At 36.7% G+C, this 26080-nt stretch overlaps 1 pseudogene; it reads right to left on the bottom strand.

Moving 5' to 3' along the window:
* Positions 1-26080, bottom strand: part of LOC137253827 (venom dipeptidyl peptidase 4-like) — an 81056-nt pseudogene that overhangs the window by 21315 nt on the left and 33661 nt on the right.

A 26080-nucleotide genomic window follows, 5' to 3' on the forward strand; every position in this document is an offset into this window, starting at 1 on the left:
GGTGTGGCTTGATTTTCATCCAACCACCTTTGTAAAAAGTTAACTCGCCATTAGTAACACATTTGTGCAGAATTTTTATACTCAGCGTGCTTTGCACACAGAGTGGATTAACTCTGATTGAATAACGGTTGGTTGTACAGTAGGGCGGGTCGATTTAAAAATCGCTCATTGCTCTGTGAAAATCGTATTCTAGGCATCAAAATAAGAAACTTTGCCGAAGGAACCATACCTCTAAAACTAATTCTGATGTCCCCCCCTTTGGGTCGAACTTTTGGGTAGAGGCAATTTCAATTCTACCTGCTGTGTCTTGTAGTGGCTTAAAAAAAACAACACAAGCAATTTTACTACATGCAAATGCATCACAGTCATGCTTTGGTTTTAAAAGAGGGTTGTAAAAACGCAAATTTCTAATAATTTTTATACTCAGTTCAGCAGAGCTCACAGAGTATATTAAGTTTGATTGGATAACGGTTGGTTGTACATATATAAAGGAATCGAGATAGATATAGACTTCCATATATCAAAATAATCAGGATCGAAAAAAATTTGATTGGGCCATGTCCGCCCGTTAACACGATAACTTGAGTAAGTTTTGAGGTATCTTGATGAAATTTGGTACGTAGGTTCCTGAGCACTCATCTCAGATCGCTATTTAAAATGAACGATATCGGACTATAACCACGCCCACTTTTTCGATATCGAAAATTTCGAAAAACCGAAAAAGTGCGATAATTCATTACAGAAGACAGCTAAAGCGACGGAACTTGGTAGATGAGTTGAACTTATGACGCAGAATAGAAAATTAGTAAAATTTTGGACAATGGGCGTGGCACCGCCCACTTTTAAAAGAAGGTAATTTAAAAATTTTGCAAGCTGTAATTTGGCAGTCGTTGAAGATGTCATGATGAAATTTGCCAGGAACGTTACTCCTATTACTATATGTACGCTTAATAAAAGTTAGCAAAATCGGAGAAGGACCACGCCCACTTTTAAAAAAAAAAATTTTTTAAAGTAAAATTTTAACAAAAAATTTAATATCTTAACAGTATTCAAGTAAATTATGTCAACATTCAACTCCACTAATGATATGGTGCAACAAAATACAAAAATAAAAGAAAATTTCAAAATGGGCGTGGCTCCGCCCTTTTTCATTTAATTTGTCTAGGATACTTTTAACACCATAAGTCGAACAAAAATTAACCAATCCTTTTGAAATTTGGTAGTGGCATAGATTTTATGACGTTAACTGTTTTCTGTGAAAATGGGCGAAATCGGTTGATGCCACGCCCAGTTTTTATACACAGTCGTCCGTCTGTCCTTCCGCATGGCCGTTAACACGATAAATTGAGCAAAAATCGACATATCTTTAATGAACTTAGTTCACGTGCTTACTTGAACTCACTTTATCTTGGTATGAAAAATGAGCGAAATCCGACTATGACCACGCCCACTTTTTCGATATCGAAAATTACGAAAAATTAAAAAAATGCCATGATGATGAGACATGGTAACTAAATTGGTTTATTGACGCGAAATATAACTCTAGAAAAAACTTTGTAAAATAGTTGTGACACCTACCATATTAAGTAGAAGAAAATGAAAAAGTTCTGCAGGGCGAAATAAAAAACCCTTAAAATCTTGACAGGTATTACATATATAAATAAATTAGCGGTATCCAACAGATGATGTTCTGGGTCACCCTGGTCCACATTTTGGTCGATATCTGGAAAACGCCTTCACACCACTCCCTTTTAAAACTCTCATTAATACCTTTAATTTTATATCCATATCGTACAAACTCATTCTAGAGTCACCCCTGGTCCACCTTTATGGCGATATCTCGAAAAGGCGAACACCTATAGAACGAAGACCCACTCCGTTTTAAAAATACTCATTAACACCTTTCATTTGATACCCATGTCGTACAAACAAATTCTAGAGTCACCCCTGGTCCACCTTTATTGCGATACCTCGAAAAGGCGTCCACCTATAGAACTAAGGCCCACTCCCTTTTAAAATACCCATCAACTCCTTTCGTTTGATACCCATATTGTACAAACAAATACTAGGGACGCCCCTGCTCCACCTTTATGGCGATATCTCGAAACGGCGTCCACCTATGGAACTAAGGATTACTCCCTTTTAAAATACTCATTAACACCTTTCATTTGATACCCATATTGTACAAACAAATTCTAAGGTCACCCCTGTTCCACCTTTTTGGCGATATCTCGAAACGGCGTCCACCTATGGAACTAAGGATTACTCCCTTTTAAAATACTCATTAACACCTTTCATTTGATACCCATATCGTACAAACGCATTCTAGAGTCAACCCTGATCCACCTTTATGGCTATATCCCTAAATGGCGTCCACCTATAGAACTATGGCCCACTCCCTCATAAAATACTCTTTAATGCCTTTCATTTGATACACATGTCTTACAAACACATCCCAGGGTTTCCCTCGGTTCATTTTCCTACATGGTTATTTTCCCTTATGTTGTCACCATAGCTCTCAACTGAGTATGTAATGTTCGGTTACACCCGAACTTAACCTTCCTTACTTGTTTTAAATTTATTTTCTATTACTAAGTTAAATTCATTTTTTCATTTACATATGTTCTGACTAAATATATTTCTAAAGAGAAAAATAAACTCCAAAAAAAAAAACATAGGCATTTCAAAGTGGGACTTTTCAAAATTTGCCCCAACGACCCAAAGGGGGGGGGGATCAGAATTCGTTTTAGAGGTATGGTTCCTTAGGCAAAGTTTCTTATTTTGATCCCTAGAATACGATTTTCACAGAGCAATTGGCGATTTTTTTGCCTACCCACAAATCGACCAGGCCTATTGTACAGGTATAAAGGAATCGAGATAGATATAGACTTCCATATATCAAAATCATCAGTATCGAAAAAAAATGTGTTTGAGCCATGTCCGACCGTCCGTTAGCACAATAACTTGAGTAAATATTGAGATATCTTCACCAAATTCGGTACACTAGCTTATCTGGACCCAGAATGGATTGGTATTGAAAATGAGCGAAATCGGATGATAACCACGCCCACTTTTTATATATATAAAATTATGGAAAACTCAAAAAACCAGATAATTTAGTAAACAATATACCTAGAATGTTGCAATTCGATGTATGGACTGATATTGAGAGTCTTGATAAAATTTTTTTTAAAACGAATATGGTACCGCCCACTTGTGATAAAATCAATTTTACAAATATTATTAATGATAAATCAAAAATGGTTAAACCTGTCGTAACAAAATTCGGCAGAGAGGTTGCTTTTACTATAAGGAATACTCTGAAGAAAAATTAGCGAAATCGGTTAAGGACCACGCCCACTTTTATATAAACCATTTTTAAAAGGGTCGTGGACGAATAAAATAAGCTATATCTTTGCTAAAAAGAGCTTTATATCAATGTTATTTCATTTTCCAAGTGGATTTATAACAGTAAATAGGAAAAACTTCAAATTTTAAAAAAATTGGCGTGGCACTGCCCCTTTTATGACTAAGCAATTTTCTATGTTTCGGGAGCAGTAACTCGAAGAAAAATTAACGGATTTTAATGAAATTGGGTACCCACATTTTTCCTATAGCAGGAAATATTTCTAGGAAAAATGGACTAGATCGGTTAAAGACCATGCCCACTTTTATATAAAATATTTTTAAAAGGGTCGTAGAGGAAAATAGTAAGCTATATCTTAGCGAAAAATAGCTTTGTATTAATAGAATTTTACTTTCTAAATTGAATTATAACATTAAATTGGAAAACACAAAAATTTTTGAAAATGGATGTGGCACCGCCCCTTTTATGACAAAGCAATTTTCTATGTTTCGGGAGCCATAACTCGAGGAAAAATTAACATATCGTAACAAAATAGGGTACACATATTTTCCTGATAATAGAAAATATTTCTAGTAAAAATTGACGGGATCGATTAAAGACCACGGCAACTCAGATATAAAACAAGTTTAAAAGGGTCGTAGACTGGAACAATAAGCTATAACTTAGCAAAAACTCGTTTTGAATCAATGATATTTCACTTATCAAGTTTTATTGTACGAGGAAATGTGGATATTTTTTTTTAAACGGACGGTTCAACGTGTTATGTAGAAAAGTAATTTATCTGAAATGAAATGTGCAATTGAAGCTCACGCTGAGTATAAAATGTTCGGTTACACCCGAACTTAGACACCTTTAATTGTTTGTGATTTATTTCGATTTTGTTGCTTTTTTGTTTCTCGTTTGCCATTTCTTTTTAGCTTACCAATGCTGTAAAGATTATGCGCACGTGAATTGCATAGCTAAATTTGGTGTTCACTGTGTTCGGCGAAGCAGGGAATGTGAGCACGTTTTCTACGTACAATCAACGAGCAAAAATATTAACTTTACTAATAATTAATTTTTGTGGTGTGATGGTAGCGTGCTCCACCTATCACACCGTATGCCCTGGGTTCAACTCCCGGGCAAAGCAACATCAAAAATTTTAGAAATAAGGTTTTTCAATTAGAAGAAAATTTTTCTAAGCGGGGTCGCCCCTCGGCAGTGTTTGGCAAGCGCTCCGGGTGTATTTCTGCCATGAAAAGCTCTCAGTGAAAACTCATCTGCCTTGCAGATGCCGTTCGGAGTCGGCATAAAACATGTAGGTCCCGTCCGGCCAATTTGTAGGGAAAATCAAGAGGAGCACGACGCAAATTGGAAGAGAAGCTCGGCCTTAGATCTCTTCGGAGGTTATCGCGCCTTACATTTATTTTTATTTTTTTTATTTTTAATAATTAATTCTAAGCAGACATTGGTTTAATACTAGCAAATCTTTTACTTACATAACAAATGAAAATAAAATTTAAGTATTCACATTTTACAGAGGAGCGAGAAAATGTGTGAGTAATCAGTTGAGAATGGAATAGGTTAATCCTTTAGTAGGTATGATAGAGGAAATTGATTTGATGCCATTCTGAGCGCTAAAATATAATAAGGAAGCAGATCTTCTCAAAGTTCAATAATATAAGAACACTGCACAGCTGAGTCGGCAAACGTGTTCGAGCCTGTTAAGCTGGCTCGAGAGATGTTGTCCTGCCCGAACTGCAGGGCTCTTTCCCTGCGTTTGTTATCGCCCTACTCTGCTCTCGTGCACTACTACTTTCCCCTAACAAGTGAATGTCACAATACCGACTTTCATAATCTAGAATAGACATAATCCTGACAATGTTCAGATATCCCAAAAAGAAAGAATCAAGTTAGGTCAAAATAGAGTCGAACCATACATCTACACAACGAGTTTCATGTGTCTAAGGCATCCACGTCCAGGTGCTGGATACCTCGTTTTACTGTAGTATCCGAAAACCTGCTGTAAATTAATGTTAGATAGAAGATCTTACTCGCAATGATAATAACTACACAAACCTCAATTTTAGTAACCCAGTTCAACGATTAAAAGGGAGAGCGACCCACATGAAAGCAAAATGCGACGCAACTAAGGTTGATGATACGAAGATCGTACAAGCCGTCGTGCAAGCCGAAGCAAGGCAGATAGTCCCTAGCGCTGCAGCACCGGATCTTAAAGTAGAGCGACGCCTCCACGTAGCGGGCCTTGGAGAGGTAAAAAAACAAGTGAAATGCTGGAACATTGAAATTGGTGAGCTACGTAGTTTATGCCACTTGGTTTCGGGACCATTAGTTGGTCAGGCTAGCACTCTAACAGTGCACCCTGGCTTCCGTCGTACGGAGGAAAATTACGCTTTACAAGCCTCTCATCGTACCTGCTCTGATGTTTGCCACGAATCATGGAAGTTGTTGACCGAAGATGAGATTGCACTAAGAGTAAACGTTTTCGCAAAAACTTTTGACACAGTCTACTACCGCGCACTACTCAAAGATATTGAAGGTTCATACTTTCCGCGTTGTGGAAAAAGACGAGCCGCATTTATCTGAATGGTCAGAAAGCATCGTCAATAGACGAATTAGTTTCCAATAAATAGTTATCTAGCCAGTCTTTATGTGTTTTAACCTCGGGCACTCAAAAAAAGTTCATGGTCACTCTGTTTAAGTAGCTTAGGTATCAGATGACGTAAATAATGGATAATCACGTCAATGGCGTTACGCTATGAACTATCAGTCACCCAAAGATCTTAGGTGTATTAGACAAACAGAATCGTATCTAGAGTAAAAAGTCTCAAGCAGAAAATTACAAGTCGCTTGCCGGCAACACAACTTACAAAGCAGTTGGTCGACCGTTCACCTAGTACGTCTCGCCGGTTTGATTGTCTGACTTAATAAGCACACATTGGAAAAGACGTGCAAGCGTCCCAAAATACTGCACTCAGAACTACCAAGGAATGCCTTTTAACGACGCCTGAACACCACCTACAAAGTTAGGCAAGAGAGCCAAACATAAAAGACTTCAAACAGACAGGTTTTGAAGAATTTTCACAAAGCGGGGCATCCCAACAAATAACTGCTTGATCTAGTCTCGCCTCCCAGAGAGCTAAGGAAGCATCCGCGTAGCGTAAGCACTATGATGAGATACGGCACACATCAACTAAGCCGGTTGGTCCAGATAAACGTAAGAAGACCCTAAGCCTATATTAATCCACACTGAATTTGTAAATACGTTCGCTAGGTCGCGCCCGGAGAATATATACTGTTGCATAAACTAGCTAGTTTGTAAATTGGTATGATATAGGTATACTATGTCATCTGGTATAATGCTGGCGCAAAGACTGACTAGTGTATTAATTGGCACGGCCCTGATGCATATACTGAATAGTATGGTATTTGTTCCGATTCTGGTGTATATAATGACTATTTTGTCAACTGGTATGACACTGTTGCAGAGACTGGAAATTCATATTTCGTTGGACAACGCCGTGTTAATAATTCCGGTCGCTAAGGCCCGGTTTTTCAGTAGTTGGTTAAGCTAAACTTAAACTAAGTTTGATTAAACTCTAGTAAAATTTAAACTCCAGTTAAACTACTGCGCAGTTTTTCAGTCAGAGTTTAAGGCCTCCTTTGGGGTAGATTTTTTTGTACGGCAACTTTGGTTTTTAAACGGTTTTATTTAGCTTGACATGACAGGCAGGCCGCACGGCCGCATGCACGGCCGTTGTGAACGAATTTTGTAATTGAAATTTAAGTAACTTCCCGATAAGCTACAAGCTTGAAACTTGGAATATAGTTCAGAACCCCATGACAATGCAATAATAAGAAAACGAAATCGCCGTTAGGTGGCGCGTGGATCGAATTCACAAAAATCGTATTTGTGGTCCGATTTGGCTCATATTTGGAACACATAATACATGCAAGAATAAAAACCGACTTATGAAAAAAATCGCCGCTAGGTGGCGCAAGGATCGAGATATTCACAAAAATCGTATTTGTGGTCCGATTTGGCTCATGTTTGGAACACATAATACATAGAAGAATAGAAAGCAAACTATGAAAAAAAAATTGCCGCTAGGTAGCGCAAGGATCGAGACATTCACAAAAATCGTATTTGTTGTCCGATTTGGTCCATATTTGGAACACATAATACATACATGAATAAAAAGCGACCTATGATGGCCGATTTGGCTCATATTTGGAACAAATATTGCATACAGTCCGGTAGAAGTGACATCAAAATATTTTGGAGTTGGAGGAGGGACTAGCATACGTGGCGCATAGTCGAGTAAAGTCTTTGGAAGGATTATGTATTGAGGACTTAGGTTGTAACAAGTTGTCAGGAAAGGGTCCTTGTAATAATGAGTCAATAAATGAACTAAATAGAATGAGAAATAATAGGCAATTAAATAAAGACTAAAAACTTGAAAATAAAATAACTAAAAACAAATTTTTAAGTTAAACGATTTATTGAAAACAGTACTTACATGATGTAATAATAATACGAAAAGCTAGAAAGTAATTAGGCAGGTCCTAGGTACTAGTCATCACACTCCTCATCAATCAATAAAAGCATTGGACGCGTCATATTTCTATTGATAGTCATAAAAGTAAAACCAACTGAACCTTAATCAGGTTATGCTACGCCTCACATTTTTAGAAATTTCACGCGCCCATCGCTTTTATTTAATTGTCTGATCAACGCCCTAGATTGATAAGGAGTATGGTGACTAGTACCTAGGCCCTACCTAATTATTTTCTAGCTTATCGTATTATTATTACATCATGTAAGTATTGTTTTCAATAAAACCGTTTAACTTAAACATTTTTTTTTTTATTATTTTTTACTATATAGATAATTTGTACATAGATATGGCAGAAGCTGATTTTGTTTACCAAAGCATGGAAAAAAAATCTTTCTACTACGCAATATATATCTAGTTCCGGAGGTGATATCCAGCATCGTTATTTAATTATTCTTAAACCAGATAGTTCTCGAGTTGATATACAACTTCGTTCTCCAATCAGTATTCAACCATTGAGAAATTTCGTAAAATTTGGAGTTCTCGAGTTGATTTCCAACCTTTGAGAGACTTTAAGAAATGTACAGTTCTCACATTAATATCCAACACATTTCTTCAGTTGACATTCTAGAATGGATATCGAGTTGAGGAGTTGAAAAAAAAAAATCTCCAAGGTGGTACCATCAAAACCGACAGCTGTTTATTGTGAAAAATAAACACCTCGTTGATAGCAGTAATGAAGCACAATTAATCAAAAATAAACTGTATATATTTTAATTTTGTGAAAATGCTGTAGCATTGCAATCTTACATTTGAGTTTAGTTAGAGAGCCACAAGTTGGGAACTAAAATTTTTTCACGTAATAGCATTTTTGCTGTATGAAAACTTTCCTATAGTACGCTATGTTTTTCAAGTTGATCCACTGTTTCGGAACAACTTTTAAGATTTAAGAAGTATGCCCCGTTTTCAACATGAGCTCTAATGGTACTCAACCCGAAATGTTTGTTGGGTATATTCGACGTCATTTCAAACGAACGCAAATAACTGATAGGTTAACTAGAGTTTAATCCTGCCATATCGGCCGCCTTAACTCGGCTTAAACTTCAGTTAAAGTGAACTGAAAAACTGCAGAATAAGTTTAAGCGCAGCTTATCTGACAAACTGAGTTGAACTTGTACTTGTCCTCAACGGGACAACCGGCCGCTTTTATGATTGACCGCCAACCAGTTCACAACGCCCAGGATCGCCATCGTCACGTTAAGCACAAAGGTAACATTTTATCCTTAATATATTTTTCTTTCGATATCATTAAATATCAAATTATAACGAGGAAAATCCTCCTGTGTTTGTTTATTTCTTTTTGAGTGAACCATCAATCCCGAGATCGACCCGTGTGCGCCTACCCACTGCCGGTTCACGACGCACTCAGGCCGAACAATAAGGAAAATCACCATGTAGCAAAATGAACCTAGGATAACCCTGGAATGTGTTTGTATGACATGTGCATCAAATGGAAGGTATTAAAGAGCATTTTAAGATGGAGTAGACCATAGTTATATGGGTGGACACCATTTAGGGATATCGCCATAAAGGTGGACCAGGGGTGACTCTAGAATTTGTTTGTGCGATGTGGGTATCAAATGAAAGTGGTTCATGAGTATTTTAAAAGGGAGTGGGCCAGTGGTTTAAATTCCCTTTGAAATGATGCTCAGCTCATACATAAGTTGTATATATCTTCAACACGTATGAGAAGGGTTTGAAAAATCACTTTATTTGCTAAACTATAAAATAGCGTCTGAAATCTTAATTTTGATTTTCATACTTCATCATTCAACACCCAAGTCTCCCGGTTCGACATTTCCTAAAGTTGGCGACCCTATCCCCAACTAGTCCCTTGGAGTTAATCACATTGATATAGCCTATCAACCGTATTTAAATATTTACGGACCTTGTAAAATTTTAATTATGCGCCGAGGATTATACGATTTTCACCCATGAGTTACGCCATGACATCCACTTAGACTGCTTATGCTTTCGAGGGCGGCATCCTTGCCCGAATAGTCACTCCCTAACATATCAAGATGTTTTCCTGGTGTAGCTCGGCAGCATAGTGCGACAGAAACATCCGTTAGAAAGTCTTAGGAGCTAGAGCTTCTAGGAAAGTGACGTCGACGAAGGTATGAGTTCGAATTCATATGATGTGAGGGTCAGTAGGCGTGGTAGCGACGGGTGGTCGGGATTGCTACTGTTCGCACATCGGGAATTATAGCTCGAAAAAACTGGATGCTCCCTGTGCCACGAGAGTCATGAGTATTAATAGACCATTAAAAGCAACCGTAAGTCGTCTTTGTGCGTGACCGCCAAGGAGCCACAAATGATTTAAAAAAATTGTGTTCGCGACGTTTATTAGGAGTTAACCCCAGGTGAAACTACGCTTTGCACGAGATATACAGACAAAAGTGTGACCATTTTATGTATCTCTATTTCTTTTCAGCAGACGCAGCAGTACCAATTCCAAAGACCGGGGTTATGTTCGAAGCCTCTCTGGAGTAAGTGAACGAGGGACAATCTCTCCGCAAGTAGCTACTCCTGAAAACTTTTGAACGATCTTAGAGATTATGAGGCAAACACCCCGGATCTTTCCGAAATGGCCAAAACGTTGAATTTCTTAAATACATACAAACAAAACCTTTCCTAAATATTATTTTTTTCCAATTGAAAACATCAACTTTTTAAAGTAACGACACCGGCGTACACCGGCGCTCCGCCCACGCCGCCGCCGCAGGTATATAATAGAGCCTACGCCGCCGCCGCCGATAAAGTGATCGGCGTAAACCTCTAATATGTAATGCCACGATACTGTTACTGCCAAGATTCCAAGGGCTTTTGATTTCGCCCTGCATAACTTTTTCATTTTCTTCTACTTAATATGGTAGGTGTCACACCCGTTTTACAAAGTTTTTTCTAAAGTTATATTTTGCGTCAATAAACCATTCCAATTATGTACCATGTTTCATCCCTTTTTTCATATTTGGTATAAAATTATGGCATTTTTTTCATTTTTCGTAACTTTCGATATCGAAAAAGTGACCGCCCAGGAGCCACAAATGATTTAAAAAAAATTGTGGTTATAGTCGGAGTTCGGCCATTTTTTATACCAAAATAAAGTGAGTTCAGGTAAGTACGTGAACTAAGTTTAGTAAAGATATATCGATTTTTGCTCAAGTTATCGTGTTAACGGCCGAGCGGAAGGACAGACGGTCGACTGTGTATAAAAACTGGGCGTGGCTTTAACCGATTTCGCCCATTTTCACAGAAAGAGTTATCGTCATAGAATCTATGCCCCTACCATATTTCAGAAGGATTGGTAATTTTTTGTTCGACTTATGGCATTAAAAGTATTCTAGACAAATTAAATGAAACAGGACGGAGCCACACCCATTTTGAAATTTGCTTTTAGTTTTGTATTTTGTTGCACTATACCATTACTGGAGTTTATGTTGACATAAATTACTTATACACTGTAAAGATATTAAATTTTTTGTTAAAATGTGACTTAAATTCTTTTTTTTAAAGTGGGCGTGTTCGCCATCCGATTTTGCTAATTTTTAGTTAATTTAGCACACATATAGTAATAGGAGTAACGTTCCTGCCAATTCCATGATATCTTCAACGACTGCCAAATGACAGCATGCAAAACTTTTAAATTACCTTCTTTTAAAAGTGGGCGGTGCCACGCCCATTGTCCAAAATTTTACTAAGTTTATATTCTGCGTCATAAGGTCAACCCACCTACCAAGTTTCATCGCTTTATCCGTTTTGGTAATAAATTATCGCACTTTTTCGGTTTTTTCGAAATATTCGATATCGAAGAAGTGGGCGTGGTTATAGTCCGATTTCGTTAATTTTAAATAGCGATCTGAGATGAGTGCCCAGGAACCTGCATACCAAATTTCATCAAGATGTCTCAAAATTTAATCAAGTTATCGTGTTTACGGACAGACGAACGGACGGACATGGCTTAATGAATTTCTTTTTTCGCCAGATCATTTTGATATATAGAAGTCTATATCTATGTCGATTAGTTTATGCCGCTACGGATTACCGTTATGCGAACAAAATTAATGTACGCTGTGAGCTTTGCTCAGCGAGTATAAAAAACTAAACAACGCGCCGTAGCACAGAGGTTCGTATCTCCGCTATTAAGCACAACCCGTTTTATACCGAGTTATTTAACCACTGCCTACTGCCTTCTTCAATAAGTGCCGCTAGATGGGTCTAACTCTCCTTTGCGCGAGTCTTCAGTAATTTCCGCTAGATGGGTCTCTTTGCGCGCCTAGCCTAGAGAATTACAAACATACAAGTGTAGGTAATATAAGCGTGTTAAAAAAAAAAAAGAACTCTAACTAGTTGTGACTTTTGACAAACTAGTATTCTTTTACTACACAACACATTGGTTTGACTGCAGTGCATTTGTGCATGAAAGTGCATTTACGCATTGTTTTTCTTCAAGGGAATAACGTTAAAATGACAAGCAGTTGAGAAATTGCGTACAAAAATAAGCCATGGCTGTACATGTGGAAATATTCATTCATTTTAAATACCGGTAGATGGGTTGATGAAAGTAAATATGGTTGCTGAGAGATAAGCAAGTCAAGCAAACAGATATGCGAATTCATGTTCGAAATGTTGACAGAGGAGCGAAAAGCGTTATATGGCAGATAAAGGTATTGAAGCGAGAGTAAAATTCATTGAGATTGTAAAATTCGATTGCAATATTTCTGCTTGTCATTATATTTGTGTTTATTTGTTTTTTGAGGAAACCATGCTATTTTGTCTTATTTGGGGTCTACTTTATTCAATGGGAATATAGTTCATTATATAAACTAACTAGAAGACCCGGCAGACGTTTTCCTGCCCTAAATTTGGCCTATTTGTATATATTTTATTAAGCTTTTTCCGTCTGACTCTGCCCTCCCCCCCCCCCCCCCCCCCCTCTACACTTTTTCCTAATCCTTTTATTCACTCCTCCGTCTTTTTCGCTTCATCTATCTCCATATTCGTCTGATTCTATCTCTTTCTCTTCTCCCAATTCCTTCTCATTCTTCTGCATCCCTTATTGCCTGTCCCAGAGGGTGGTATGTATTTTATTCTAGTCCCAGTCCCACTCCGAGTCTCAGTCCCAGTCCTAGTCCTAATCCCAGTGCCAATCCATCTCTGGATAATATATTACTCTGTACTAAAGCACTCATCAAAAGCTTTCATTTATTATCCATATCCTATAAATACATTCTAGGCGTACTCGGGTCCACGTTTCGGCCTATATCTCGATACCCTGTACGTCGATCGCAACCAAGCCTATGTAGTAACCACCGCGTGAGGTTTACGCAACTAGTGTGAAAGTTTGAACAAAATCGACAGACGCATCTCTTCAAACACCGGCGACCAACTAACACACATTTTAGCCTTTCCTTTTATATATTAAAACGAAACGCAGATTTTCGTTGCTTTTGAAATACGGCTTAAAAATTGCTCATGGAACAACTAAAGACTCTCCTGAATTAAAAAAAAAATGTCATAGTACCTCTAAATCGCGGGTCCCCTCAGATCTACTGTCAAAGGTATTTCATTTACGGCATGATAAGTTGCCCCCTAGGTTAATGGAAAACTGATTACCATTGTCATAAGCAGGGCAACCCAAAGTATATCCTGCTTATTTCTAGCAGTCAGAGTTAAAATATGTCTTTGTGCATTAAGGTAAAGATATGGGTAAAAAGCAAGGGAAGGTATAGAACAAGTTTGAAAGTGTAAGGAAAATAAATTTTTTATTAAACAAAGCGAAGGTAAGTCTTTGCAAATTGACATAGGTATATAGAAGTCAGTTGATGCTTTGCTTTTATATTTGTAACGAACAACTTTGTTTTAGTTCATTTAATCCATTCGAATTTATTACATAAAGCTATGAAAAGGGCACCGGCCAATTGGCCGCCGCCAGACCCGTTTATAGTGATTCTGTTACCCTTGATAGAAATTAGTGCTATCATCTTTGCCAAACAACCATCGGAAGAGATTCGAGAGTCTTCAACAGTTTTAATTTTCTTATTCAGTTGTTTGATGGGCCAATGTTTATTATGTTTGGATTCTTTTATATAAGAGCTATTAGGCCGGTGGTTTTTGAGCGAAAAAACTAAGTTTTCCTTTATCCTCCTACGCGTTTCGGTACATTTTGTACCTTCCTCAGGGAGATCTGTTTTTATTAATAACATAAAACAATTATTTGCAAAAGAAACATTTTACACAACATTGAGAATTTCACTTACATTACATTCAATTAAATAAAAAAAATTTTTCAAAACTATATACACACATATATTCGCGCTGCATCCTTTACGTTGCTCATCTCATCACACTGTGTGCTTTTTGATTGCTGTGAAGTAAGCACAGTTGATATTGTCTACGTCCTCTTTGAAGTTCACACAGTATTTTATTCGTTGTTGTATTCGCAAGCCCTCTAGTGTTAGTCTTGTTTTTGTTCTTCTTTCTATGTCCAATATACGCGCATTCGAAAAATCAGCTGAGTGATTGTGTATTGATAGGTGTTGCGAAAGTGCCGTAGAGGTCTTTTTGTTTCTTGCGTCTGCTTTGTGTTCGCTTATTCGTATTCCTAATGATCTTTTTGTTGTCCCTATATAAATTTTGTTGCAGTCTTCGCCAGCTTTTCCCTTGCATTTGATTTCGTATATCACATTATGTTGTTGCTCCTTTTCGATTGTGTATTTTGTTCGTGTAAAAATTTTATTTAGAGTGCAGTGTGGTCTGTGCGCAAATCTTACGTTGTTGTTGTTTATGATATTTCTCAAACTTTTGTTATCCGTTAAGCCTGGTATGTATGTAATTCTTGTGTATATTATGTTATCCCGTACATTATTGTTTTGTGTATTAATATTTGAATGTTCAGTATTGTTAATTGTTGTAGTTATTAGCTTCTCAGTGACTGCATTAGGGTACCCGTTTTTGTATAGAATATTTTTTATTTTCAACTTGTTTTCATTCCTGAACTCCTGATCACTTAAAATCATAATTTTTCTTATTAGGCTTATTGCCGTGTTCTTCTTTTGGGTCCATGGATGGTTCGAGTGGTAGTTTATCATCCTCGATGACGCTATGGACTTAGAATACCAATTCGTTCTCAATTTTTCGTTTACCTAGTGATCTCAATATCTAGGAATGCAAGTTTGTTGTCTTTTTCTTTTTCTGTGGTGAATTGGATTTTCGTGTGTTGTGAGTTTAGGGTTTTGAGTATGATTTCCACGTCCTTTTTCTTAACTATGGCTAATATATCATCTACATACTTATCTATGTATTTAATATATATGTCGTTAGATTCAAGTTCAGAGATACTGTCGTCAATAATTTTATCTAGCACTATGTCTGCTATTATTGGAGATAGGGGGTTTCCCATTGGCATTCCATAGATTTGTTGATAAATAGTGCCATCGTATCTGAAATAATTGTTGTCCCTTAGACAAAACTCAATAATTTTCTGGAACTGGGCTTTGGTTAGAGAGGTGTGCTCCTTTAGAGTTAGCCAATGTTGCATTATGTTGCGAATTGCTAGATGAATGGGGATGTTTGTGAAGAGTGATATCACGTCAAAAGATATAAGCAATTCATCATCGGCGATTTTTGTTTTCTTCAGTTTCTCTTTTACTTGGAAAGAATTTTTTACATTATATTTTTCGGAGGTTGCCTTCTTCAAAATTTGGTCTACATATTTTGCGAGATTGTAGCAAGGTACATTAACGGACGAAGAGATCGGACGGAGAGGCATGTTGTTTTTATGGACTTTTGGAAGTCCATATAATCTAGGCGCAGTAGCTGCATTGCATGATAGCTGTATTTTTTGTTTCAAGTTAATGTTTTGTTGTTTATAGATTTCGTTAACTATTGCGTTGTTTTTCCTTTGTAACTTTTGTGTTGGGTCCTCTCGTATGGTTTTGTAAGTGTTCTTATCATTTAGCGGGGCTTCCATTTTAAGTTTGTAGTCCATTTTATACATTATAACGGTTTTGTTGCCTTTGTCGGCGTTGGTTACAATTATATCGTCCTTATGTTTGCTTATGAATTTTTTCGTGTTCTCCAACCATTTTAGTATTATTTTTTCTTTCGGACCGTTCCTAATTTTGTTCCTGAAAGTGTTGATTCTCGTTGCTACCTCGCATCTGGCGGTGTCTTTTTGTCGTTCGTCGTCTATTGTCTGAATGTTCTGTTCCAAGTCAGCGATTAAGTGTATCGGTGAGAACGTTTTCTTTGTTACCGGTACAGCGAATTTTTTCCCCATCGATAATACCCAACGACAATCTTGGGGTATATCGATGTTGGTTTTGTTTATCAGCGAATCGTTGTTCACTCTCAGCCCGTATTTCTCTATATTTTTGTTAATTTGTGTCTTAAGTTTTTCATTTAGATTAATTTCTGTAGCAGACAATGTGTTATTGTAATAAATATTTTGATTATTTAAAATTTCCCGATGGTCATTTTCTTCTAGCTTGTTTTTGAGTGTCATTTTAATATCTGTCAAGTCTTTTTTTATGAGTTTGATTTGTATATTTGTTTCTTTTAGTTCTAAATTTAATATTTTTCTCAAAAATTCTATTTCTATTTTCTGCAACTGTTTTCGTGTTATGTCGAGTTTGAATTTTGTTTTCACATAAACGGCGACTTCAAGAAAAAATCTTGGTCAGTTTAAATGTGGTGATTTTGTTGTTGTTTTATAAACGAAAAACACACTCTACGAAGGTTTTGGAGAGTGTTATCGTTGTTGATGGTCCTTTGCCGGATATAGATCCGGTACGTTCCAGTAACAAAGCAGCATTAAGGTACTACCGACCATCTTGGGTACGATTAACATGGCCACATTAAACCTTCTAGGCCATCACGCCCCTACGTCCTAGTTTTTTGAGGAATTTGTTATTGCAAAAGCCTCGCGGGCGAAATATGTGTTTGATACATTCATATTTGTAACAGGATTTTCGCGTAGGTGAGGTTGACAATTGGGTTGCGGAAGCTCTGAAGCTATAAAGCTTTGTATTTTGCTTATCAAACCCTTAAATTCCAAAATAGGGTGATCTGGCCGGCCAGCGCAAACCATCCTACAGAATATTTCATGTTCTTGATGAGGATCCTTACAGATTTGTATTCCGTGTTTGTTGACTTCAAAAATATTAAACCTGAAGCAATATTTGGCGCCATTTGCAAAAGTTAAAGCGATATCCAAAAGCGTGTTTACTTTTGGTGATAAAACTTGGTAGGTGGGCTGACGTTATGACGCAGAATATAAAATTAGTAAAATTTTGGACAATTGGCGTGGCACCGCCCATTTAAAAAGAAGAAGGTAATTTAAAAATTTTGCCAGCTAAAATTGGGCAGATGAGTATGTAATGTTCGGTTTCACCCGAACTTAGACTTCCTTATTTGTTAAGCATAAATTTAGATTTTAAAGGCATTTTATAAGCACCTAAATATATATGTGCGATTTTCTGGCATATTTTGGGTTGCCCTGGTCATAAAAAATGACCCTGAGTGTCCCACGTTACATATGTATACACATTTTTAAAGGACTGTAGATTTATGGGCTTGCATTTTCCTTTTGTTGTTGCTTTACTTAGTGAACTGGATTAACATGTTGCTCATACGCCCCATATGAACATTAGAAATTAATTAGACTCGAGTTGTGTTTCTATTGTTGGCAGCAACAATTACGTGAAGCTAGCGTGCCACCTTCAGAAAACCACCTTAGAGACCAGCTAAGAAAATATTTATTGCACAAGATTTTGCCGTAGATACATAAGTGGCATATTTTATAATTTCGAAAAAAAATATATATTTAACTTTTTTTTTATGGTGCACTGCCAACTTCACGTGTAATTAGCGTGCCACTTTTCGAAAACCATTTTGGAACCCAGTTTGAGGAAATAATTTTGGCAGAGGAAATTGCCGTAAATTTGCCGTAAATTATCCGTGAAACAAAAAATTTCCCGCGGCCACATTTTAGAAAATAATGGGTGGCACGCCAACTTCACGTGAAGTTAGCGTGCTACTTTTCGAAAACCACCTTAGAGACCAGTCAGAGAAATAACTCTTGCACGTGAATTTGCCGTAGATAAGTGGCATATTTTATAGGTTAGGTTGAACTGACCGGTCCTTGAGGACCTCACATAAACTGAATGAGTCCGTAGTGTTACCACAAGTTTGTTTTAACGACCAAACTGAAAAACCCTATCAAAAACCAGGAACTATGTTATAAAATAACTCCGTCCTCTTGGCAAATACTAGAAGCTTCCTAGGACTTAAGCCATTTGCTGCTTCTAGATCTGACAGCTGTGTCACTGCTAATAGCTGGAGTCTTAGCCTGGCAAGCGCAGGGCACGAACACAGAACGTGCTCGATCATTTCCTCCTCCAACCCGCACTTCCTACATCTGCTATCACTGACCAAGCCTAATTTAAAGGCATGTGACGCCAGAAGGCAGTGTCCAGTCAGAATACCCGATATGAGTCTGTTAGGAAGTTTATAAATTCGAAAAAAAAATCTAAATTTTTTATGGTATACCGCCAACTTCATGTGAAGTTAGCGTGCCACTTTACGAAAACCACCTCAGAGACCAGCTAAGAAAATATTTCTTGCACGTGAAATTGCGGTAAATTTGCCGTAGTTGTGCCGTGCTTGTTTTTTATCTAATTACAAATTTCCATTAAAGTTATTAATTAAATAGGCTAATTAGGCCAGACAATTTATATGGAAATGTTATTATAAACGCATAATAGTATTTGCCGGGCGGCCGCCGTAGTGTGATGGTAACATGCTTCGCCTACCACACAGAAGATGCTGGGTTTACGCCTCGAGCAAAGCAACATCAAAAATCTTAGAAACGATGTTTTCCAATTAGAAGAACATTTTTCCAAGCTGAGTCGCCCCTCGGCAGTTTTTGCCAAGCACTGCCATGAAAAGCTCCTCTGTGAAAACTGGTCTGCTTGCAGATGCCGTTCAGAGTCGGCATAAAAACATATGGTTGTCGTCGCGCCAATTTATAGGAAAAATTAAAAGAAGCATGACGCAAATTGGAAGAGAAGCTCGGCCTAAAATCTCTTCGGAGGTTATGGCGCCTTGCATTTATTTATTTTATTTATAATGGACCGAGTGTAAACAAACAAAATTTTTTTTGTATAGCCTTGACTCTAATTAAGATGTATTAATGTTATTTGAAATTCCTGAAATTTTGACTGAAAATTTGTCGCTTATCTTATAACTTTAAATTCTTGTTTGTTTGTATAGCCGAACGATCTCGGGAACGGCTCTACCGATTTAAATGAAATTTGGCACAGATATAACGTATCACCTTCTAAGACTTTCTACTTAGGCGTTGCCACTCATAATGTTTCACAAGGTAGCCACCTATTCGAAATTAAAAAAAAAATTGCATGAGATATGCCAATATGGGTACCAAACGAAAGGTATTTCACTCCGCATTACAACAGGGAAATTTTTGAGTAGGGTTGCCATTTAGGGTTGCCACCTATTCCAAAAAAAAATAATTCATGAGATATGCCAATATGGGTATCAAACGAAAGGTATTTCACTCCGCATTACAATAGGGTCATCTTTGAGTAGGGTTGCCATTTAGGGCTGCCACCTATTCGAAATAAAAAAAAAAAATTCATGAGATATGCCGATATGGGTATCAAACGAAAGGTATTTCACTCCGCATTACAATAAGGTCATCTTTGATTAGGGTTGTCATTTAGGGTTGCCACCTATTCGCAATTAACAAAAAATGCATGAGATATGCCAATATTGGTATCAAAAGAAAGGTATTTCACTCCGCATTACAATAGGGACATTATTGATTAGGGTTGCCACTTAGGGTTGGGGTAGTTAGACGAAATAGTACTCTACTTACTCATATTCTATTAAAGCTTTAAGGAACAACGTTAAAGTTAAAAATCTTCGAAAAAAATCGTACACATGATTCGACTTAATTTTCTTAATTTCACACACGCTAATAAAATTGAAATGCAATATGAAGGCATCGTGGCAAATTCTAACAAAATATATTTAAATGCATATTTTAGGCAAATATGAATTGAATAATTGTAATTTCTCACAGATTACTATTAGAAAGATTTCTCACCATAGCAAAAAGATATCTCACCAAGGTAATTTTCTACCGTTGAACACTAGAGGCATATGTTCAATTTGAAAACGACATCTAACCATTTAACTACTTACCAACAGATGGCGCTTGGGAAAGTAAGTTGACATTTAATTAAACTAACTGATAGTTGTCATTCGTGAAATTTACATGTTTTTGGAATGTAATAAAATTGTGAGTCGTTCATAGTGTATAACTAAAAAGACGTTTGAAATTAATGATTCGGCGCATGAAGATACTCGACCTAAATTACTTAGTTCTCGATTTCACTAATTATAATAAGGGATTGCCTTTATACTATAGGCTGGAATTACCCATTTCAAAATTTTCATTCCAGTTCATTTTGCGGTTAGTGTTTGATATGTTTTTGAAATCTATTTTTAAGGAAATCAAATATTGGTAAGTAAAATATATATGCACATATAAAAAATGTAGAGTTTGATTAATGATGACATCTGGAACAAAGTATGTTATGCGGCATAAATCTCGGTCGTCCAGGTGCTTTTTTATTTACATGACTCAATTAGGTATAAATAGCGGCCACAAAATTAATCACGTTATAGTTTCTACTTTAAAAGTGGTGACAAAAGTTCTTAAATTAAAATGTATTCACACATTTATTTGACGATCCTGTTTGTCGTTCTAAGCTGCCGTTTATCCTATGCAAATGTGCACTCAACAGTGAATTTCTAACAACACTCTTCAGTCCATATTGCGTCTTAAAAAGTCTGCTACTTTTCTGTTTGTTAAATCTATAAATACTTTCGCTTCTTTTTTATATTACCATCAGTTAGTACTGCATAAAGTTTATTTTCCACGATTGCCCTTGCTCCATTATACCCTTGTTCCGTAGTACCTTCACCTAATCGACCACAAAAATTTGTTACTTCTAGTTTGGACGATGGCAAATGGTGCTGGCATTCATCCATTAGCATTGTACGAAATATAATAGTTCTGAGATAAACTTCATCCGGCCGACCTTTAGAAGGTCCAGTATCCCATCGTCTAATTTGCATTGGCGTGTTCGGTTTTAATTCGAAATCGCAAATATCTACTGGTTTTACGGTCTCACATTTTGAAAAACATCCTTCCAATTTAAGCAGAGCGATATACATATCGTATGATCCTTCCTTCCATCCATCACCAAGAACTATCTCCCGCACTTTGAGTTGTTGCTGCCTTTCTTTGAGACATTACATATTTCGTCTACAAATGGCTAGAACGTCGAGATCGCTCCCTTTTTTATTGTGAACAGAATGCGCAGATGTTATCACCGTATACAAATTTAATAAGGATCCAGTGAAAAAATAATTGGAAGATGTAATTATGGCAACCGTATGTGGGGTTTGCTTTATTTGTATAGGTTCGCCACCTGAAACGCGAAATTGCACATTTGCATAGGATAAACGGCAGCTTATAACGACAAAAAGGATTGTCAAATAAATTTGTGAATATATTTTAATTTAAGAACTTTTTCACCACTTTTTAAGTATAAAGTATAACGTGATTAGTTTTGCGGACGCTATTTATACCTAATTGAGTCATGTGAATAAAAAATAAGCAACAACTTTTCAGTCGAAATTTCAAGAGTTTTACATAACAACAATACATCTTAATTAGAGTCAAGGCTAGACAATAAAAAATCTTGTTTGTTTTCACTCGGTCCATTATAAACAAAATAAATAAATAAAGGCAAGGCGCGATAACCGCCGAACAGATTTTAGGCCGAGCTTCTTTTCCAATTTACGTCATGCTTCTTTTAATTTTACCTACAAATTGGCGCAACGACAACCATATGTTTTTATGCCGACTCCGAACGGTATCTGCAAGGCAGATCAGTTTTCACTGAGGAGCTTTTCATGGCAGTGCTTGCCAAAAACTGCCGAGGGGCGACTCGGCTTGGAAAAATGTTCTTCTAATTGGAAAACATCGTTTCTAAGATTTTTGATGTTGCTTTGCTCGAGGCGTAAACCCAGAATCTTCTGTGTGGTAGGCGAAGCATTTTACCATCACACCACGGCGGCCGCCCGGCAAATACAAAAAGCTTATTATGCGTTTATAATAACATTTCCATATAAATTGTCTATTATAGGAGCCTAATTAGCGTATTTATACTCAGCGTGTTTTGCACACAGGGTATATTAACTGTGATTGGATAACGGTTGGTTGTACAGGTATAAAGGAATCGAGATAGATATAGACTTCCATATATCAAAATCATCAGTATCGAAAAAAAATTTGATTGAGCCATGTCCGTCCGTCCCTCCGTCCGTCTGCCCGCTAACACGATAACTTGAGTAAATCTTGAGATATCTTCACCAAATTTGGTACAGGAGCTTATCTAGACCCAGAATAGATTGGTATTGAAAATCAGCTAAATCGAATGATAACCACGCCCACTTTTTATATATATAACATTTTGGAAAACACAAAAAACCTGATTATTTAGTAAATAATACACCTAGAATGTTAAAATTTTATGAAAATTTGTAAAAAATTTTTTAAATGGGCGTGGCACCGCCCATGCCCACTTTTATATAAAAGATTTTTAAAAGGGTCGTGGACGAATGAAACAAGCTATACCTTTCCAAAAAAGAAATTTATATCAATGGTATATCATTTCCCAATTGGATTTATAACAATAAATAGGAAAAACTTCAAATTTTAAAAAATGGGAGTGGCACCGCCCCTTTTTTGTCTAAGCAATTTTCAATGTTTCGGGAGCCACAACTCGAAGAAAAGTTTACATATCGTAACAAAATTGGGTACACATATTTTCCTTATAGCAGAAAATATTTCTAGTAAAAATGGACGGGATCGATTAAAGACCACGCCCACTATATCTAAGTTATTATCCTATTACTTAGCAAAAAATAGTTTTGAATCAATGATATTTCACTTATAAAGTTTTATTGTAAGAGGAAATGGGGAGAAATTTTTTTTAAACGGGCGGTGTCACGTGTTATGTAGAAAAGTAATTGATCTGAAATGAAATGCGCAATTGAAGCTCACGCTGAGTATATAATGTTCGGTTACAACCGACACCTTTACTTGTTAACTTTAATGGAAATTTTTATTAGTTAAACAAACACGTTCATATTGACGCATGTTGCGGCGAAATTAAATGAACGTGGCTTTGGCAAAATATTTTGCTAAGCTTTTTTATAAGAAAATTTCCTAGCAATTGTTTGTTTATATATACATATTTATGTTTGCACAGCTGAATTGTGTTATCAAATTGATATGTGGACAATGACCGTATTTTTAGTGAATAAAAACAAAAAAAGCAAAAGGTGCACCTAACTAGTTTTATCTGTTTCCAAACTGGTAATAGTTTCTGCAAACGTCAAGCGGTAAAGTTGATTTATATCTGTGCTCTTGTCTTTTAAATGAATTAATTGCTTAATATTGTTAAAATTAGTTTTATTGTTGATATACGTAAGTGGTGAAGTGAAATCATTGAGTGTGCTAGATCAAGAAATTTAATTAAATGTCGGTTGTTTTAGTTGAAATTTTAATAACCGAACATTACATACTCAGCTGAGAGCTTTGGAGACAAAATAACGGAAAATCACCATGTAGAAAAATGAACCTATGGTAACCCTGGAATGTGCTCGTATGACATGGGTATCAAATGGAAGGTATTAACGAGTATTTTAAAAGGAAGTGACCATTGTTCTATAGGTGGATGCCTTTTCGAGATATCGCCATAAAAGTGGACCAGGGGTGACTCTAGAATGCGTTTGTACGATATGGGTATCAAATTAAAGGCATTAATGAGGGTTTTAAAAGGGAGTGGCCCTTAGCTGTATTTGTGAAGGCGTTTTCGAACATCATCTGTCGCGTACCGCTAATTTATTTATATATGTAATACCACGAACAGTATTCCTGCCAAGATTCCAAGGGCTTTTGTTTTCGCCATGCAAAACGTTTTCATTTTCTTCTACTTAATATGGTAGGTGTCACACCAATTTTACAAAGTTTTTTCTAAAGTTATATTTTGCGTCAATAAACCAATCAAATTACCATGTTTCATCCCTTTTTTCATATTTGGTATAAAATTATGGCATTTTTTCATTTTTCGTAATTTTCGATATCGAAAAAGTGGGCGTGGTCATGGTAGGATTTCGGCCATTTTTTATACCAAGATAAAGTGAGTTCAGATAAGTACGTGAACTGAGTTTGGTAAAGATATGTCGATTTTTGCTCAAGTTATCGTGTTAACGGCCGAACGGAACGACACACGGTCGACTGTGTATAAAAACTGGGCGCGGCTTCAACCGATTTCGCCCTTTTTCACAGACATAAGTTATCGTCCTAGACTCTAAGGCCTTACCAAATTTCACAAGGATTGGTAAATTTTTGTTCGACTTATGGCATTAAAAGTATCCTAAACAAATTAAATGGAAATGGGCGGAGCCACGCCCATTTTGAAATTTTCTTTTATTTTTGTATTTTGTTGCACCATATCATTACTGGAGTTGAATGTTGACATAATTTACTTATATACTGTAAAGATATTAAATTTTTTGTTAAAATTTGACTTTTAAAAAAAAATTTTTTAAATTCTTCGTCAACCGAATTTGCTAATTTTTATTGAGCACATATATAGTAATAGGGGCAACGTGCCTGCCAAATTTTATCATGACATCTTCGACGACTGCCAAATTACACCTTGCAAAACTTTTAAATTATCTTCTTTTAAAAGTGGGCGGTGCCACGCCCATTGTCTAAAATTTTCTAATTTCCTATTCTGCGTCAAAAGCTCAACCAACCTACCAAATTTCATCGCTTTATCCCTCTTTGGTGCGGAATTATCGCACTTTTTCGGTTTTTCGAAATTTTCGATATCGAAAAAGTGGGCGTGGTTTTAGACCGATCTCGATCATTTTAAGTTATCATGTTAACGGACAGACGGACGGACATGGCTAAATGAATTTCATTTTTCGGCCTGGTCATTTTGACCATTATGCGAACAAAATTAATGTACTCTGTGAGCTCTGCTCAGCTGAGTATAAAAATGCGCGTGGCACCGCATACTTTTAAAAGAAGGTAATTTAAAAGTTTTGCAAGCTGTAATTTGGCAGCTGAGTATGTAATGTTCGGTTACACTCGAACTTAGCCAGCCTTACTTGTTCTTACGGAAACTATTTAGCTTTTCAGGTGCCACAACTCCAAGAAAAGTTGATCCATTATGTTAGTTGTAAATGTCTTGAAAGAAATTTTTCCTGAAAGTGAGACTCGAACCGCACTCCTGCGATGATCGATCCGTTCACAAACCGATTCGACCAAAGCCACATCTTGTTGTTGTACAACTTTTCCCCATACGCTGTGCTGCTAAGGTATGTTTTTGTATTGATTGTAGTATTGTGTCATCCTTTGTCAAGTTTGGTACAGAGTTATGTAAACCGGTTTCAGCGTTGTGCCATCTTCAATGCAGTTTTTCAATAAATGACTCTGAAGATTGCAGCACTTCAAAACCATTAAATCTATAAATCAAATTTGACAAGGAAAACATTCTAATTTTTGAAATAAAGGTTTTATGCGTGTCGACCGCTTCGATGCAGAGCCCTGCGAAAAACGGTCCTTCAAAAATGCCTATGACGGTATTCAGTGGCGAAGTTCTTTTCCCTCCCACCACAAATCCACCAGCACGACTTCGTCTTTAGCTTTGTGTTAACGAATGTATCTACGTATGTAAATTATTTCCGTCCTTCCTACCCTTAACTTGGCTGCTTTACCGTAATTCAGTTAATGCTGGGGTATCATAAACTTTTCTTTGTTGTTTATTTGGCTTGGTGAGTCATTATTTAGGTTTATCACAATTAAAGTCTTATGCTGAATTATTAATTTACGCTAAGTAAGCCAGCTGCTGCTTTAAGTTTTTGTAAGTTAAAAGACTTTGTGGTTGTTTTAGTAAACCCACGTGGCGCATATTAAGTTATG

This window comes from Eurosta solidaginis, chromosome 5 (genome assembly GCF_040869045.1).
Source record: "Eurosta solidaginis isolate ZX-2024a chromosome 5, ASM4086904v1, whole genome shotgun sequence".
NCBI lineage: Eukaryota > Metazoa > Arthropoda > Insecta > Diptera > Tephritidae > Eurosta > Eurosta solidaginis.